The sequence below is a fragment of the Crinia signifera genome, chromosome 2, assembly GCF_055691185.1.
Source record: "Crinia signifera chromosome 2, ASM5569118v1, whole genome shotgun sequence".
Taxonomy (NCBI): Eukaryota; Metazoa; Chordata; class Amphibia; order Anura; family Myobatrachidae; genus Crinia; species Crinia signifera.
Window position 1 is genome coordinate 390,492,855 of NC_139218.1, and position 14,549 is coordinate 390,507,403.

General features: G+C 47.8%; 1 pseudogene across 1 annotated transcript in view; it reads left to right on the forward strand.

The window, feature by feature from the left end:
• LOC146058575 (uncharacterized) overlaps positions 1–4,256 on the forward strand; it is a 279,259-nt pseudogene extending 275,003 nt beyond the window's left edge. Inside the window, exon 14 of the transcript XR_014469871.1 lies at positions 1,046–4,256. The product of XR_014469871.1 is annotated as an uncharacterized LOC146058575 (transcript). The remainder of the gene's footprint in view (positions 1–1,045) is intronic.
• Positions 4,257–14,549: the final 10,293 nt, after the last annotated feature.

Sequence of the window (14,549 nt, forward strand, 5' to 3'; positions counted from 1 at the left end):
TATTTACATTATCTACCTGATGCAGAGCCATACCTCCTCTCCCGTGGGCTTCCCTGACAGGGCACTGGGGGTTTGCGGCCGGGAGGGGTCCTGCTGTCTGTATGTGGTGGTGGGGCGCTGCACCATCCCTCTGGGGGCCACGGCCTGCGTCAGGGGGCCATCTACCTCCCTCCTCCGTCTCACCCTTCCTCTGGCTGTGGGTGGGAGCAGCATCCTGCCATTGCCGCTGGGGGGGGCACTGCCTTGTCCTGCGCCAGATGCTGCAGCCGCATCCTGTACCGGGGGGCCGCGCTCCGCCTCCTCGCCGGGGGCCTCCTCTGGGTCTTGCACCATGGCCGGGGGGCCTCCTCTTAGAATGACAATCTATACTTGTTTGATATCCCCAATGTTTATTCCTAGTAATGTGCTGTAGCATTAAAATATTTTAAAAGAACCACAGGTGCAGTTAATTGTACTTGTGATTCTGCGGAGACCTGAAAACATGCACTGTTGGGGGTCCTTAAGCACCAAGTTTGGGAACCACTGGACTATGGTTACTTAGAAGGCTATATGTTCATACATGTTACATATGTGAGAGGTATTCATTAAAATACTAAGAAGTGTTGTGTTAGGAAAAACAAAAGCGCTAAATGAAGTCTTATACTGTGCAACCCCAAATCAGCTGGGCCACACCAAGTAGGGGGCCCTGTGCCCCAAACTCATCTCTAAAACTGACAAACTGTATAAATCTGTAGGACTTCCTGTCAGTGCCTCTCAGTGTGCAGTCTGTGGATGCTGGAGACAAATACTAGTTAAAAACAGGCCAGGTGAGGGGGGAGGGGCCACTCCAAGCTGAAGGACTCCTGGCCTTTAAGTGTTCTATGTACACAATATAGAGTTTGGCGATGCTGCAACAATAGCTATGGTGTGAGACGAGTTCAAGCTGCGCCAGTGTTGATGGTCCTGTGGGCACTTTGACTTCGGCAGGTGGGATGTTCTCTCCTCCGCTGGCACAGCATCGCCGACATCACTGTATTTCTATTTCTATACATTTGATGCTTATAAGTTGATGTACATATGTATAACTGCACAGAATGTCTCACACATGATGACGCGACCCATCCGCTGATGTACAGAGGGTTTATCTCAGTACTTTTGTCCCCAACAGGTCCGCACGCCTCCTCACACTATCCTGAGATGACGCATCAGTGCTCGGAGTGTCAGCAATGTTTCCCTAATCATTCAGCCCTCGTCACCCATCAGCAAACGCATAGCGCCAGTAATCTGTATAGGTGCTCGGTCTGCGGGGTGCAATTCATCTCCAAACTGGCTCTTACCACCCACCAGCTATGTCACACCGAGGACAAACCATTTCACTGCTCTTTCTGTGGGAAATCCTTTTATCGGCGCTCAGATCTCCGGTCACATAAGTGGAATCACACCAGTAAGAAGCCAGTTTCTTGCACGGAGTGTGGGAGGTGTTTTAGCGGCAGATCTACTCTCATCAGACATCAGCGGGTTCACACTGGAGAGAAGCCGTTTAAATGCTCGGAATGCGGCATATGTTTTGGCCAGAAATGTAGCCTGGAGAAGCATCAGCGCGTCCACACCGGGGAGAGGCCGTTTCCATGCCTGGAGTGCGGGAAATGTTTTAAAGACCATTCTGGTCTCAGCCAACATCAGCGCACTCACACCGGGGAGAGGCCGTACCCATGCATGGAGTGCGGCAGATCTTACAAAAGCAGAGCTGCTCTCATCAGGCATCAGCGGATACACACTGGCGAGAAGCCTTTTAAATGCTCGGAATGCGGCAAATGTTTTAGCCAGAAATGTAGCCTGGAGAAGCATCAGCGCATCCACACCGGGGAGAGGCCATTTAAGTGCTCGGAATGCAGCAAATGTTTTGGCCAGAAATGTAGCCTGGAGAAGCATCAGCGCATCCATACCAGGGAGAGGCCCGTTTCCATGCCTGGAGTGCGGGATATATTTTAATGACCATTTTAGTCTCAGCCAACATCAGCACATTCACACCGGGGAGAGGCTGTTTTCTTGCATGGAGTGCGGCAGATATTGCAGAAGCAAATCTGCTCTCCTTGGTCATCAGAAGTTTCGCACTGGCGATAAGTCGTTTAAGTGCTCGGAATGTGGCAAATGTTTTTCAAGGAGATCCAGCCTTGTCACGCATCAGCGCACTCACACCAGATAGAGGCCGCTTGCGTGTTCCCATTGTGAGCACTGCTTTTCTGATGGTTCAAGTCTTTAGCGACATAAGAAGGACCGTTGTAGATGATAAAAACAGCACGTCACATACGGGCAGACGTCTTTTCCTGCCAAACGCAAAGAACTCTATCCCGCTACAGATCCATTGAAAAATGCTCATTGTGGATACAATAGAAAACTCCATTTTGGAACCATGATGTTTTTCTTTGGCTGACCACTGTGTGTCTGCGTTCCTCAGAGTTTCCAGTTGCTTTATGCTTTTATAGAAGAGCTTGGACAGCCCATCTTAAGACCTCAATCTTTGCCTGGGACAGACCTTGTTGATGCAGTAGAACTACCTTGTGTCTTGTTGCTGTGCTCTGTCTAGTGGCCGGATGCAGAGTTGATCATTTATTTTTTTCATTAATGGACAAAACCATGTTGTGCTGTAGGTGGGTCAAATGTAATGTGCGCAGAGGATTTTATATTTGGGTGTCCGTATTTACCCTGCACAGAAACCAAATAATTCATCCAAATTTATCTCTGCACATGTTACATTTGCCCCACCTGCACTGCAGCATCGTTTTGTCCATTAGAGGAAAAAAAATGTCTTTTTGATCGACTCTGAATAAGGCCCTACATTCCTTCAACATCCCTGACTTTGTGCAAGTCTATATAGAAGAAATTATGCTTTATTGAAGACCAAGGGTGGTCACACCAAATATTGGTTTTGATTTAAATTTCTCTTCCGTTCATTCACTTTGCTTTTTATTCATTGATAAAAAAGAAACCGTTAACACTTCTATTTTTGAATGATTTCTTGATTTGTCTTTTATTCGGGGATTTCACTGCCGTGTCGCCTCAGGGGGATTCCCCGTAGTAGTTCAGGCGGTCCTTTAGGGATCCCTTCACAATCCCATAGGCCCCTCCCCTGGAGCCTATGGTCCCCCTCAGCAATTTGCAGTGAAAAGATAAAAGTATGTCTTTATTTTTCTGGGGATGCAGTAACTCTCAGGGGATCCCTATGGGGCTTCGGCTGATTCTTTACGAACCCCTCGAACATCCCCTAGACTTAGTAGAGCCTATTTCCCCGTCTAGTCCTGCGTCTATATGTCAGTGTTTAAGGGGTAGTGGGGGAGGGGTAATTGTGGTTCGGAAAAAAAAAATTGTATCCCAATTGCACACTGAGTGAGAAATATCTACATAATAATCAGATAATACAGAGATCTTGGTTGCATATATCTGCAGATACAGGGCGAAGCCCCCAGGCCGTACGTCAGGCGTCTGTGTCACTGGGGGGGGTCCCTAATGCTGGGTATGGGTATGGGTCTGGGGTGCGGGCTCCCTTCATGCCAGCACAGGCTAATCACTCCAGGGCAGCACACAAATGAAAATTAGTAGGGGATAATAAGAAGCTCATAAGTGCTATGTAAGGAAATGAGGGTGTGATTAAAATAATACCAAATATATACAATGTGATAGGGAAGTGTTCATAAAGTGTTAGGGCATGCTAACCTGGAGCAGGCCAGCCATACCAACACAGGGGGAACCACACTCCCAAACCCACACCATAAATGATCACAATATGTCTGGGTCTAATAGCCCAGTGTAAGGTCACACGATAACGGCTTACAACATGAGAGCCAGCTTACCTGGAGATACCCCTGGCTTCTCCAATGGCACTCTGGAGTCAGCAATCCCTCCTAATGCTGACACATCTATGCCCCTCTCTACTACACAACACATTTGTTGGCAAGCTGCTCAATCAGATTGTGATGTCACTCAGGTGCCAAAAGGGAGGGGTAATTCTGGTTCGGTAAAAAAACAAAACATTTTGTATCCCAATTGCACACTGAGCGAGAAATATCTACATAATACAAAATGGTTTTTTTTCCTACATTTGAAGTATTGCCTTTTCCTCACCCCAGCCTAACTACAATCTGAGGTTTGACACAAGGTCATGCTCCTAGAAAATTTCATTACGAAGGCGTGAACACAAAAATGGGGCATAGCCTAGTGCAGGGCTGGGCAACACCGGCCCTCCAGATGTTAATGAACTTCACATCCCAGCATGCCTTGCATCAGTTTCAGCATGGCCACATAGCAAAAGTAATGCAAAGCATCCTGGGATGTGTAGTTCATTAACATCTGGAGGGCCGGTGTTGCCCAGCCCTGGCCTAGTGCTAGGTCGGCCACAACCCATTTAAAAATGGGGAGTGGCCTTGCGGGAGCTAGGACACGGTCATTTTCTGCATGGTATCGGCTCTTTGTCTTACCATAAAAAAAAAATTTGGGCTCATTGCCTCTGATTGGTTGTCCACCCCCTGCACTAGCGCAAGGTCTCTCATGCGAAATCCCACCCAACTCAACTGGCAGTTCCCAGGCGGCAGGATCGCATATGATACATAAAATGCAGTCATTTTAGTACGATGTATCGTATACGATCCCAGCCATGGCTGCAAGATCTGACAAATCCTTGTGACAGCCAGGCAATTACCGGATCCGATTCGATGCACAGGGGACATCAGAATCGGCTTTATTGGCAAGGTATCCTAGTGTATACTAGCAATTTGTAGCAACAGCCTTTAGGTATCCATTCAAAAGTGACAGTACAGATATGCATAACACATACAGGTATACGCTAATCCTGGGGATTATAGAGGCAGCAAAGCGCCTAGGCAGCCATCAGCTGCGCCACTAGTCGTTGCAACAGCCAGGCAGGCAACAATACAAGCAGAGGGGAGACCTGGGATTACATATGGCTGAGTGCACAGTTCCTAGGCACCATCGTGATCATGATACTCACAGCAGCAGAAGGGCTCAACAGACCATCTTCCCTACAGCACACAGCAGGATGGATCCTAAGGCTGTAGGGGGGGCAGTGTGTCGGGGCTCTGGCTGGAGCTGCAGCTAGGGGGGTGGAGAGCCAGCGTGCAGGGAGAGGGGGGTATTCAGAAAGAGTCAGTGAGGCCAGGGGCCCAGGGGTTGGAGCTTGGGCCTCCCTAGGCTGGAATCTACTGTTATTGGCTCGATGCAGAGCCATAACTTCTCTCCCGTGGGCTTCCCTGACAGGGCACTGGGGGTTTGCGGCCGGGAGGGGTCCTGCTGTCTGTATGTGGTGGTGGGGCGCTGCACCATCCCTCTGGGGGCCACGGCCTGCGTCTGGGGGCCATCTGCCTCCCTACTCCGTCTCACCCTTCCTCTGGCTGTGGGTGGGAGCAGCATCCTGCCATCGCCGCTGGGGGGCACTGCCTCATCCTGCACCGGGTGCTGCAGCCGCATCCTTTACCGGGGGCGCATCCGCCTCCTTTACCGGGGGGCGCATCCGCCTCCTCACCGGGGGCCTCCTCCGGGTCTTGCACCACGGCCGGGGGCCTCCTCTTAGAATGACAATCTATACTTGTTTGATATCCCCAATGTTTATTCCTAGTAATGTGCTGTAGCATTAAAATATTTTAAAAGAACCACAGGTGCAGTTAATTGTACTTGTGATTCTGCGGAGACCTGACAACATGCACTGTTGGGGGTCCTTAAGTACCAAGTTTGGGAAGCACTGGACTATGGTTACTTAGAAGGCTATATGTTCATACATGTTACATAGGTGAGAGGTATTCATTAAAGTACTAAGAAGTGTTGTATTAGGAAAAACAAAAGTTCTAAATGAAGTCTTATACTGTGCAGCCCCAAATCAGCTGGGCCACACCAAGTAGGGGGCCCTGTGCCCCAAACTCATCTCTAAAACTGACGAACTGTATAAATCTGTAGGACTTCCTGTCAGTGCCTCTCAGTGTGCAGTTTGTGGATGCTGGAGATCAATACTAGTTAAAAACAGGCCAGGTGTGGGGGAGGGGCCACTCCAAGCTGAAGGACTCCTGGCCTTTAAATGTTCTATGTACACAATATAGAGTTTGGCGATGCTGCAATAATAGCTTTGTTGTGCGACAAGTCCAAGCTGCGCCAGTGTCGGTGGTCCTGTGGGCACTTTGACTGCGACAGGTGGGATGTTCTCTCCTCTGCTGGTACATCATCGCCGACATCACTGTATTTCTATTTCTATACATTTGATGCTTATAAGCTGATGTACATATGTATAACTACACAGAATGTCTCACACATGACACGACCCATCTACTGATGTACAGAGGGTTTATCTCAGTACTTTTGTCCCCAACAGGTCCGCACGCCTCCTCGCACTATCCTGAGATGACGCATCAGTGCTCGGAGTGTCAGCAATGTTTCCCTAATCATTCAGCCCTCATCACCCATCAGCAAACGCATAGCGCCAGTAATCTTTATAGGTGCTCCGTCTGCGGGGTGCGATTCATCTCCAAACTGGCTCTTACCACCCACCAGCTATGTCACACCGAGGACAAACCATTTCACTGCTCTTTCTGTGGGAAATCCTTTCATCAGAGATCTCATCTCCTGTCACATGAGAGGTATCACACCAGGAAGAAGCCATGTTTTTGCACGGAGTGTGGGAGGTGTTTTAGCGACAGATCTACTCTCATCAGACATCAGCGGGTTCACACTGGCGAGAAGCCGTTTAAATGCTCGGAATGCGGCAAATGTTTTGGCCAGAAATGTAGCCTGGAGAAGCATCAGCGCGTCCACACCGGGGAGAGGCCGTTTCCATGCCTGGAGTGCGGGAAATGTTTTAAAGATCATTCTGGTCTCAGCCAACATCAGCGCACTCACACCCAGGAGAGGCCGTATCCATGCATGGAGTGCCACAGATCTTACAAAAGCAGAGCTGATCTCATCAGACATCAGCGGATTCACACTGGCGAGAAGCCTTTTAAATGCTCGGAATGCGGCAAATGTTTTAAAGACGATTTTGGTCTCAGCCAACATCAGCGCATTCACACTGGGGAGAGGCTGTTTTCTTGCATGGAGTGAGGCAGATATTGCAGAAGCAAATCTGCTCTCCTCGGTCATCAGAAGACTCACACTGGCGATAAGTCGTTTAAGTGCTCGGAATGTGGCAAATGTTTTTCAAGGAGATCCAGCCTTGTCACGCATCAGCGCACTCACACCAGATGGAGGCCGCTTGCGTGTTCCCCGTGTTCCCCTGATTTTTTGATGGTTTAAGTCTTTGGCGACATAAGAAGGACCGTTTTGTAGATGATAAAAACAGTACGTCACATACGGGCAGACGTCTTTTCCTGCCAAACGCAAAGAACTCTATCCCGCTACAGATCCATTGAAAAATGCTCATTGTACAATAGAATACTCCATTTTGGAACCATGATGTGTTTCTTTGGCCGACCACTGCATCTGCGTTCCTCAGAGTTTCAAGTTGCTTTATGCTACTTTAGAAGAGCTTGGACAGCCCATCTTAAGACCTCAGTCTGCTTTGAAATCTTTGCCTGGGAGAGACCTTGCTGATGCAGTAGAACTACCTTGTGTCTTGTTGCTGTGCTCTGTCTAGTGGCCGGATTTAGAGTTGATAATTTCTTTTTTTCATTAATGTACAAAACCATGTTGCGCTGCAGGTGGGGCAAATGTAATGTGTGCAGAGAATTTTATATTTGGGTGTCCGTATTTACCCTGCACAGAAACCAAATCATTCATGCAAATCTATCTCTGCACATGTTACATTTGCCCCACCTGCACTGCAGCATCGTTTTGTCCATTAGAGAAAAAAATGTCTTTGTGATCGACTCTGAATTTGGCCCTACAATTCTTCAACATCCCTGACTTTGTGCAAGTCAACTTAAATATTTATTTTGATTTAGATTTCTCTTCTGTTCATTCCCTTTTCTTTTTATTCTTTGATAAAAACAAACTATTAACAGTTCTATTTTTTTTTTTCTCCATCAATAGTTTTATTGAAAATTTTATTCCATTAACCACAGAAGGGGAAAGGATACAAAAAAAAAATAGGAGAGGGGAGTCCGAATATAATGCATCAGAAAAACAGAAGTTTTTTTTAAACTGTAATACACAAAGCAGAGTATACAACTTGACTTTCAGACAGCAAGGCTGGGTTAGTACAGGGGTAAAGCAAGCAGCTCTATATAGTTAATTGGATTAGTTTGGACCAAGCCTTTCGTATCAAGTCCTTCCCTTGAAGTGGAGTATTCATGCCAACTAAGACATTTGGCTGTTGGCTGGTGTGAAATAGAGCCCATGAATTAGTTTAAAGTGCATCTCTACATGGTTACTGCACTTAGACATTGCATGAGATGACAGCCATATCGACTCCCATTGTTTTTGCGCGAGCGAGAGGTTCAGGTCAGACTCCCATTTCAATTGCGAGGATGATTTAGTGTCTAATTCAGCACTATCATGTAGAGCGTACCAAAACTTAATAGTGCCCCTAGTGTTACCAGTTGCGATCCTAGACATGATATCAGGGGATGATAGGAGCAGCGGACCCGAGGAGTGAGGTGAGCTTGTTATCCAGTGGACAACGTGATTGTAAGAGAATAGCTCTGTAGAGGGTAGTTTATAGTGAGATTGTAGGTAATCCCAAGAAAGGGGTAATCCTGATACCGTCTACCAAATCTGCAATGCTAGCAATACCTCGGGAGATCCAGCTATTCAGAGTCAAGTCTCGGATTATAGCCGAGAGGGCCCGTAGTGATAGGGATCGACTGGGTAGGCATGGGATCACAACTTCATCCCATGCTTTCAATTAATTCTTGATCGCACAGGGAAAATCATAGGCTAGTGGCCTTTGTTGAGCTGGGGTCCACAGTAAATCAAGTAAGGGGAGGCAGGGATACATCTGTCTCTCCATGTCTACCCAAGGTTTAGTAGCTGGTGGTAAAGACCAGTTTGTCACACCAGGGGGCTGAGTCGACGAGACTGAGACCTCTGGTGGGGACCTGGACTGGTACCTGAACCGGGGAGGTTGGAGAGGACCCTTGCGCATGGGATGCGCGACAGTGCACCCGAAGCCAATAAATAGTCAGCGGTAAAATACAACCGGGTTTTATTTAGCAGATGGTTGTATATATAAACAGGCAGTAAAGTATGCAGGAGATGTTATACAGTCTGTACAGATAGCAATACTTTACAGATGGATGATGTGGAATCGATGGTGGAACATCGGATACGGAAATGGTAGACTGTGGGTCCGGGATGACGGACGGGAACTGGAGGATGGAGATCCGGAGTATCGGACTTATGGATGATGATAGAACATCGATGGTGAACGATGATGGAACATCGGATAGGAGACTGTGGGTCCGGAATGACGGACGGAAGCTTGGAAGCTGGAGATCCGGAGTATCGGATTTACAGAGGATGTCGGAGCATCGATGGTGGGCGATGTTGGAACATCGGAAGGACCAGAGTCCCGGAGCTAGGCTTGATCGCTGGGATGTTGAAGCAGGAACACAGGTGATGGAATAACCTGGACTTCACAGGAGATGGAATGCCTGGAATACACTGCAGCATAGAGAAGACAACACCAGCAGGAAATACACTTGCACGGAGACAAGGACAGCTGACCATACACTGGAGACAACTGAAGCACTAGCAATGGTTCTGAGAGCTCCCAGCATACTTATCCCCACTGGGTGGCCAGGATTGGCCGAGGAAGTATGACAGGGAGATCAGAACCAACAGGATTGGACAGCACAGACATGTGACTGGAAAGAACATGGCAGCCCCCATGTCTGCTATGGCGGGAAAGTGTGTTTGTGCACACCATGCTGGATACTGGGAGCAATGGCGGCGGACAGGTGGATTGCCGTGCACTGGGGACTGTCACTGGGAGACAGGAGGCCGGCAGAGATGACGTCTGGACCGCAAGCTGAACCTGCGGAGGCACTTAGCCGGTAGGAAAGTCTGTCTGACAGCTCGGATCGTGACACAGTTGCAGGTCTGGGCCACTAAGCTCACCAATTGGTACCTCCTCAAATCTGGCACCGCCAAGCCACCCAATTTCCTACATCTAGTCAGTCATGAATATGCTATTCTGGGGGGCTTCTTCTTCCATATATATCTAAGAATAATTGAATGTATTTGACTGATAACCTTCTGGGGAACTAGATATGGTATCGAGCAGAAAAGATACAGTAACTTTGGAAGGATAGACATTTTAAATGCGGCTAGTCTACCCATCCACGAGACCTCTGGACTCATCCACCTCTTTAATAGTTGGTCTATTTGAGCTATAAGTGGTTTATAATTGATATCCACTGTCAAAGAGAGGTCATTAGGGATGCGAATGCCAAGATACACTATTGAATCTGGTCTACAATTGTATTTATAGAGCTGTTTAAACCGGGAGAGTTTACGGTTATCTATATTAAATGGCAATGCTTCTGTTTTGGTGGTGTTGAGTTTATAATTGATGCTGCCCCATCTTGAGGATTATAGGTGGAGAGGTTGCTGGTTTTGTAAAACAGACTTAATTTGTGGGAGGAAGACCCCACCTGTATACCTGGAAACCCTTTCGATTGGCGTATTGCGCTAGCTAGGGGCTCTAACGCCAGCACATACATTAGGGGGGACAATGGACAACCCTGTCTAGTTCCGTTCAAGATCTTAAAGGGAGAGGAAGAGAAGCCCTTACTAAAAACAGATGCTGTTGGAGAGCTGTATAATGCCCGAATAGAAGACAATATACCATCCCTTAATCCAATTCTCCATAAAATTTCCTGAAGAAAACCCCAGTGGAGCCTGTCAAATGCTGTTTCGGAATCAAGGGCAAGGAAGATGGCCTCATCACTCCTTTTTGCAATGTATTCAGCCAGGTTAAATACCCGTCTCGTGTTGTCCGTTGATTGCCTGCCTCGTACAAATCCCACCTGGACCGGGTGGATACTGGGGAATTAGGGGGGCTGGTCTATTGGAGTAGATTTTAAGGTCGTGTTGAGCAGGGCAATCGGTCTATAATTTGAGCAGAGGGAGGGGTCTTTGCCCTGTTTATAAATAGTAATTATTGGAGCGTGTAGCTTTTCCTCGGGGAACGTGCCACTATCAGTTGCATGTTGATATAGTGGAATATGAAGCGGTAGTTGTTCTGAAGCAACTTTTTTGTAAAAGGAGTTTGTATAGCCATCCGGGCCAGGGGCCTTTCCTGGCGGCAGCGACTGGATTACCGACTTTATCTCTTCCTCTGACCATTTTGCGTTAAGAGAGTCAATTGTTGCGGGGGATAGGCTCGGAAGGGGAAGGGTCTGTAAGAAGGAGTGTATTAAAGAGGGAATGGGCTGCAAGGTGTCCGTGTCTGAGTTAAGATTATGTAGCTTTTTATAATAGTTAGCAAAGGCTTCCAATATGTCAGTAGGGTTAAGAAGTTTCTTACCTTCAGGGGTTTGAATGTGTTTTATTCTACTTCTAGTGTGGCGTAGTCTCAGTTTATGAGCCAGAAGGGCACCGGATTTGTTTCCAAGAGAGTAATATTTCTGTTGTAATTTATCATAGGCATACTTCATACGCTGTAAAAATAGCACCTGGAGTTGATTACGGAGTGAAACTAATTCCCGTTTTAGTGGGCGAGACGGTTGTGATCTATTTAGAGATTCAACTTGGAGCAAATGACACTCCAGGTCTTCCTGTTTTTGTAGGTATTGTTTTTTTATTCGGTCTCCTGTTAGAATGATTATTCCCCGTACCGCTGCTTTCAGAGCACACCAGTGTGTGGGTATGGATGTTTCTAGGGGCGAGTTGGTAGCTAAGTAGGATGTTAGGGCCTTGGTAATCGTTGTAATAGCTTCAGGGTTTTTGAGTATGTAGTCTCCAAGGGCGGGTGGCATTTTGGAATGATGTAGATTCCACGCCAAGGTCACAGCTGAGTGGTCTGACCACACCACTGGGCTAATAGACGTTTGGGAAAACACTTCTATTTTGAATGATTTCTTGCTTTGTAGCATTTACACATCTGCCCAAAGTGTTTTCACAATAAATACACTTTTTTCCACTCGGCAAGAGGACTTCATTCTTCTAGGTCAGGCCTAGCCAACCTGTGGCTCTCCAGATGTTGTGAAACTACAAATCCCATCATGCCTTGCCACAGTTTTGCTATAAGGTAGTGTTAAAACTGTGGCAAGGCATGCTGGGATTTGTAGTTTCACCACATCTGGAGAGCCACAGGTTGGCCAGGGCAGTTCTAGGTGCTCTGAGATGGTACTGGGCCTCATTTTGTATTTATCAGGTGCTCATGTTTCACTGTCCATTTTGTACATTTTGAAACCAGAATAATAAACCATTGTATTCTGGGCTACCATTCAAAAAATTGTGGGACCCAGTATAAACTGAAGAAGACCGGGTTCTTTCCTCCAATGGTCCGGTAGTTGCAGCGAACAAGTACAGATGGAGCCACCCTAATCTATGCTACCTATGGTGCTTGTCCCGAGAACTCATCGCAACGCACCTAAACCCATGGTGGTGCAATAAGCCGCACAGCATGGTGTTTGGCGTTACCGGATGAGTGCAATACCAGCGATAATCCACCAGATGACGCTTTTTAAAACCGCCGCTGATCATAAGTCAGATGCTTAATGAAATGCTATAGCGAAATAATCCACATTGCGCGTGCGTGAAGTCTCCATTGAAATGCACTATAGCGCAAGAGCTACTTTTAATGTACTGTTCAGTATGTTAGATAGACATTTTTATGTGAAAATACTATTGCATAGACTGGCTTCTCTTTACACTATTTATAACATGTTATCGGGATAAGGAGCGAGTCTACAGTATGGTTGAAGTACTGTACATACTGTAGGCCAGACTCGTGTTAACAAAATGGCATAGGTTACACTTGTGTAAGGGCACTGCTGTACGTGCGTTTCATTACTCTACTGTTCACTACTACAGTATGCTGTGGATTTTGTGTATTGAGATGCTTGGAAAGTTTGTTATGGAAACAGTTTTTATTCTTCATTCCATGGGAGACACAGGGCTGTTGTTGGGTAGTAGTATTGGAGGAAGGACCTGGCACCGAACGGGTTAAACGTTTGCCTCCAGGCAGCCCAGGCTCCTCCCCCTCTTTACCCCGCCCAAGGCAGCCAGCTTTTCAGTTTGGTGTTGGCAGGAGCCAGATGCACTTTTCTATAGCTGGGTGCTGCTCTAAGCAACCTGTTTTTATATTTATTTGTATCTTAGCTTTTACACTGGGTGGCAGTGCTGGATCCCCGCCGCATTACTGGCGCTGTGAGGAGTTAATCTTCCCTGGGGGACTTCTGTCAGCAGGGGGAGGTGGGCTCTCCCCGGTAGCCTCTCCCCCGTTCTTGTGAAGCCTTCCCAGCGGCACTTCTGGAGAGTTGGGATTGCTGCACCTGTGTGCCTCTCCTCTATTAAGGTCAGGTCACACTTGTCATGACGGGATTGGGACCCGTGAGTGACCTTGGTGGCTAGCTGACAACCAATGGAAACAGAACGGAGGCACGTGGATAAGATGGATAAAGTTTATTACACAGAGTGAAAACCGGTACAGATGATAACTTAAAGTCTGTAATAGTCTTTGGGAAAGCTAAAGAGAATGTTGGAAGCTGGATCCTGGTAACAGGTGCTGTAGAAGGTAACGGAACTGGATGCTGGCGCTGTGCACAGGTAACAGGTGCTGGACGCTGGAAACTGAATGGGATGCAGATAACAGGAGCTGTACACAGTTAACGGATGCTTGGAAGCACTGAGTAACTGGAGTAGCTGGAGCACAGGTGTCTGGAAACACGGAGTAGAGACCAAGGGAGCACAGGTGTCTGGAAACACGGAGTAGAGACCACGGGAGCACAGGTGTCTGGAAACATGGAGTAGAGACCACAGGAGCACAGGTGTCTGGAAACACGGAGTAGAGACCAGGGGAGCACAGGTGTCTGGAAACACAGAGTAGAGCCCACGGGAGCACGGGTGTCTGTAAACAAAGAGTAAATGCATAGGTACAGGTAGCTGAAGTATGCAGCGGCACGTGGTCACAGGTGCAGGAACTGGAGCACGCAGATGCAAGTGGTCACAGGTGCAGGAACTGGAGCACGCATGTGCAAGTGGTCACAGGTGCAGGAACTGGAGCATGCTGGTGCAAGTAGTCACAGGTGCAGGAACTGGAGCACGCTGGTGCAAGTGGCCACAGGTGCAGGAACTGGTGCAAGTGGTCACAGGTGCAGGAACTGGAGCACGCAAGTGCAAGTGGTCACAGGTGCAGGAACTGGAGCACGCAGGTGTAGGTGAGCGCTTGTGCAGGTACTTGGAAGCACACAGGTGCAGGTGAACCCTGGTGCAGGTACTTGGAAGGACACAGGTGCAGGCGAACACTGGTGCAGGTACTTGGAAGCACACAGGTGCAGATGAACGCTGTGCAGGTACTTGGAAGCACACAGCTGCAGATGAATGCTGGTGCGGGTACTTGGAAGCACACAGCTGCAGATGAATGCTGGTGCAGGTACTAGAGATCACAGGAGCTGCAGCCAGGGTGG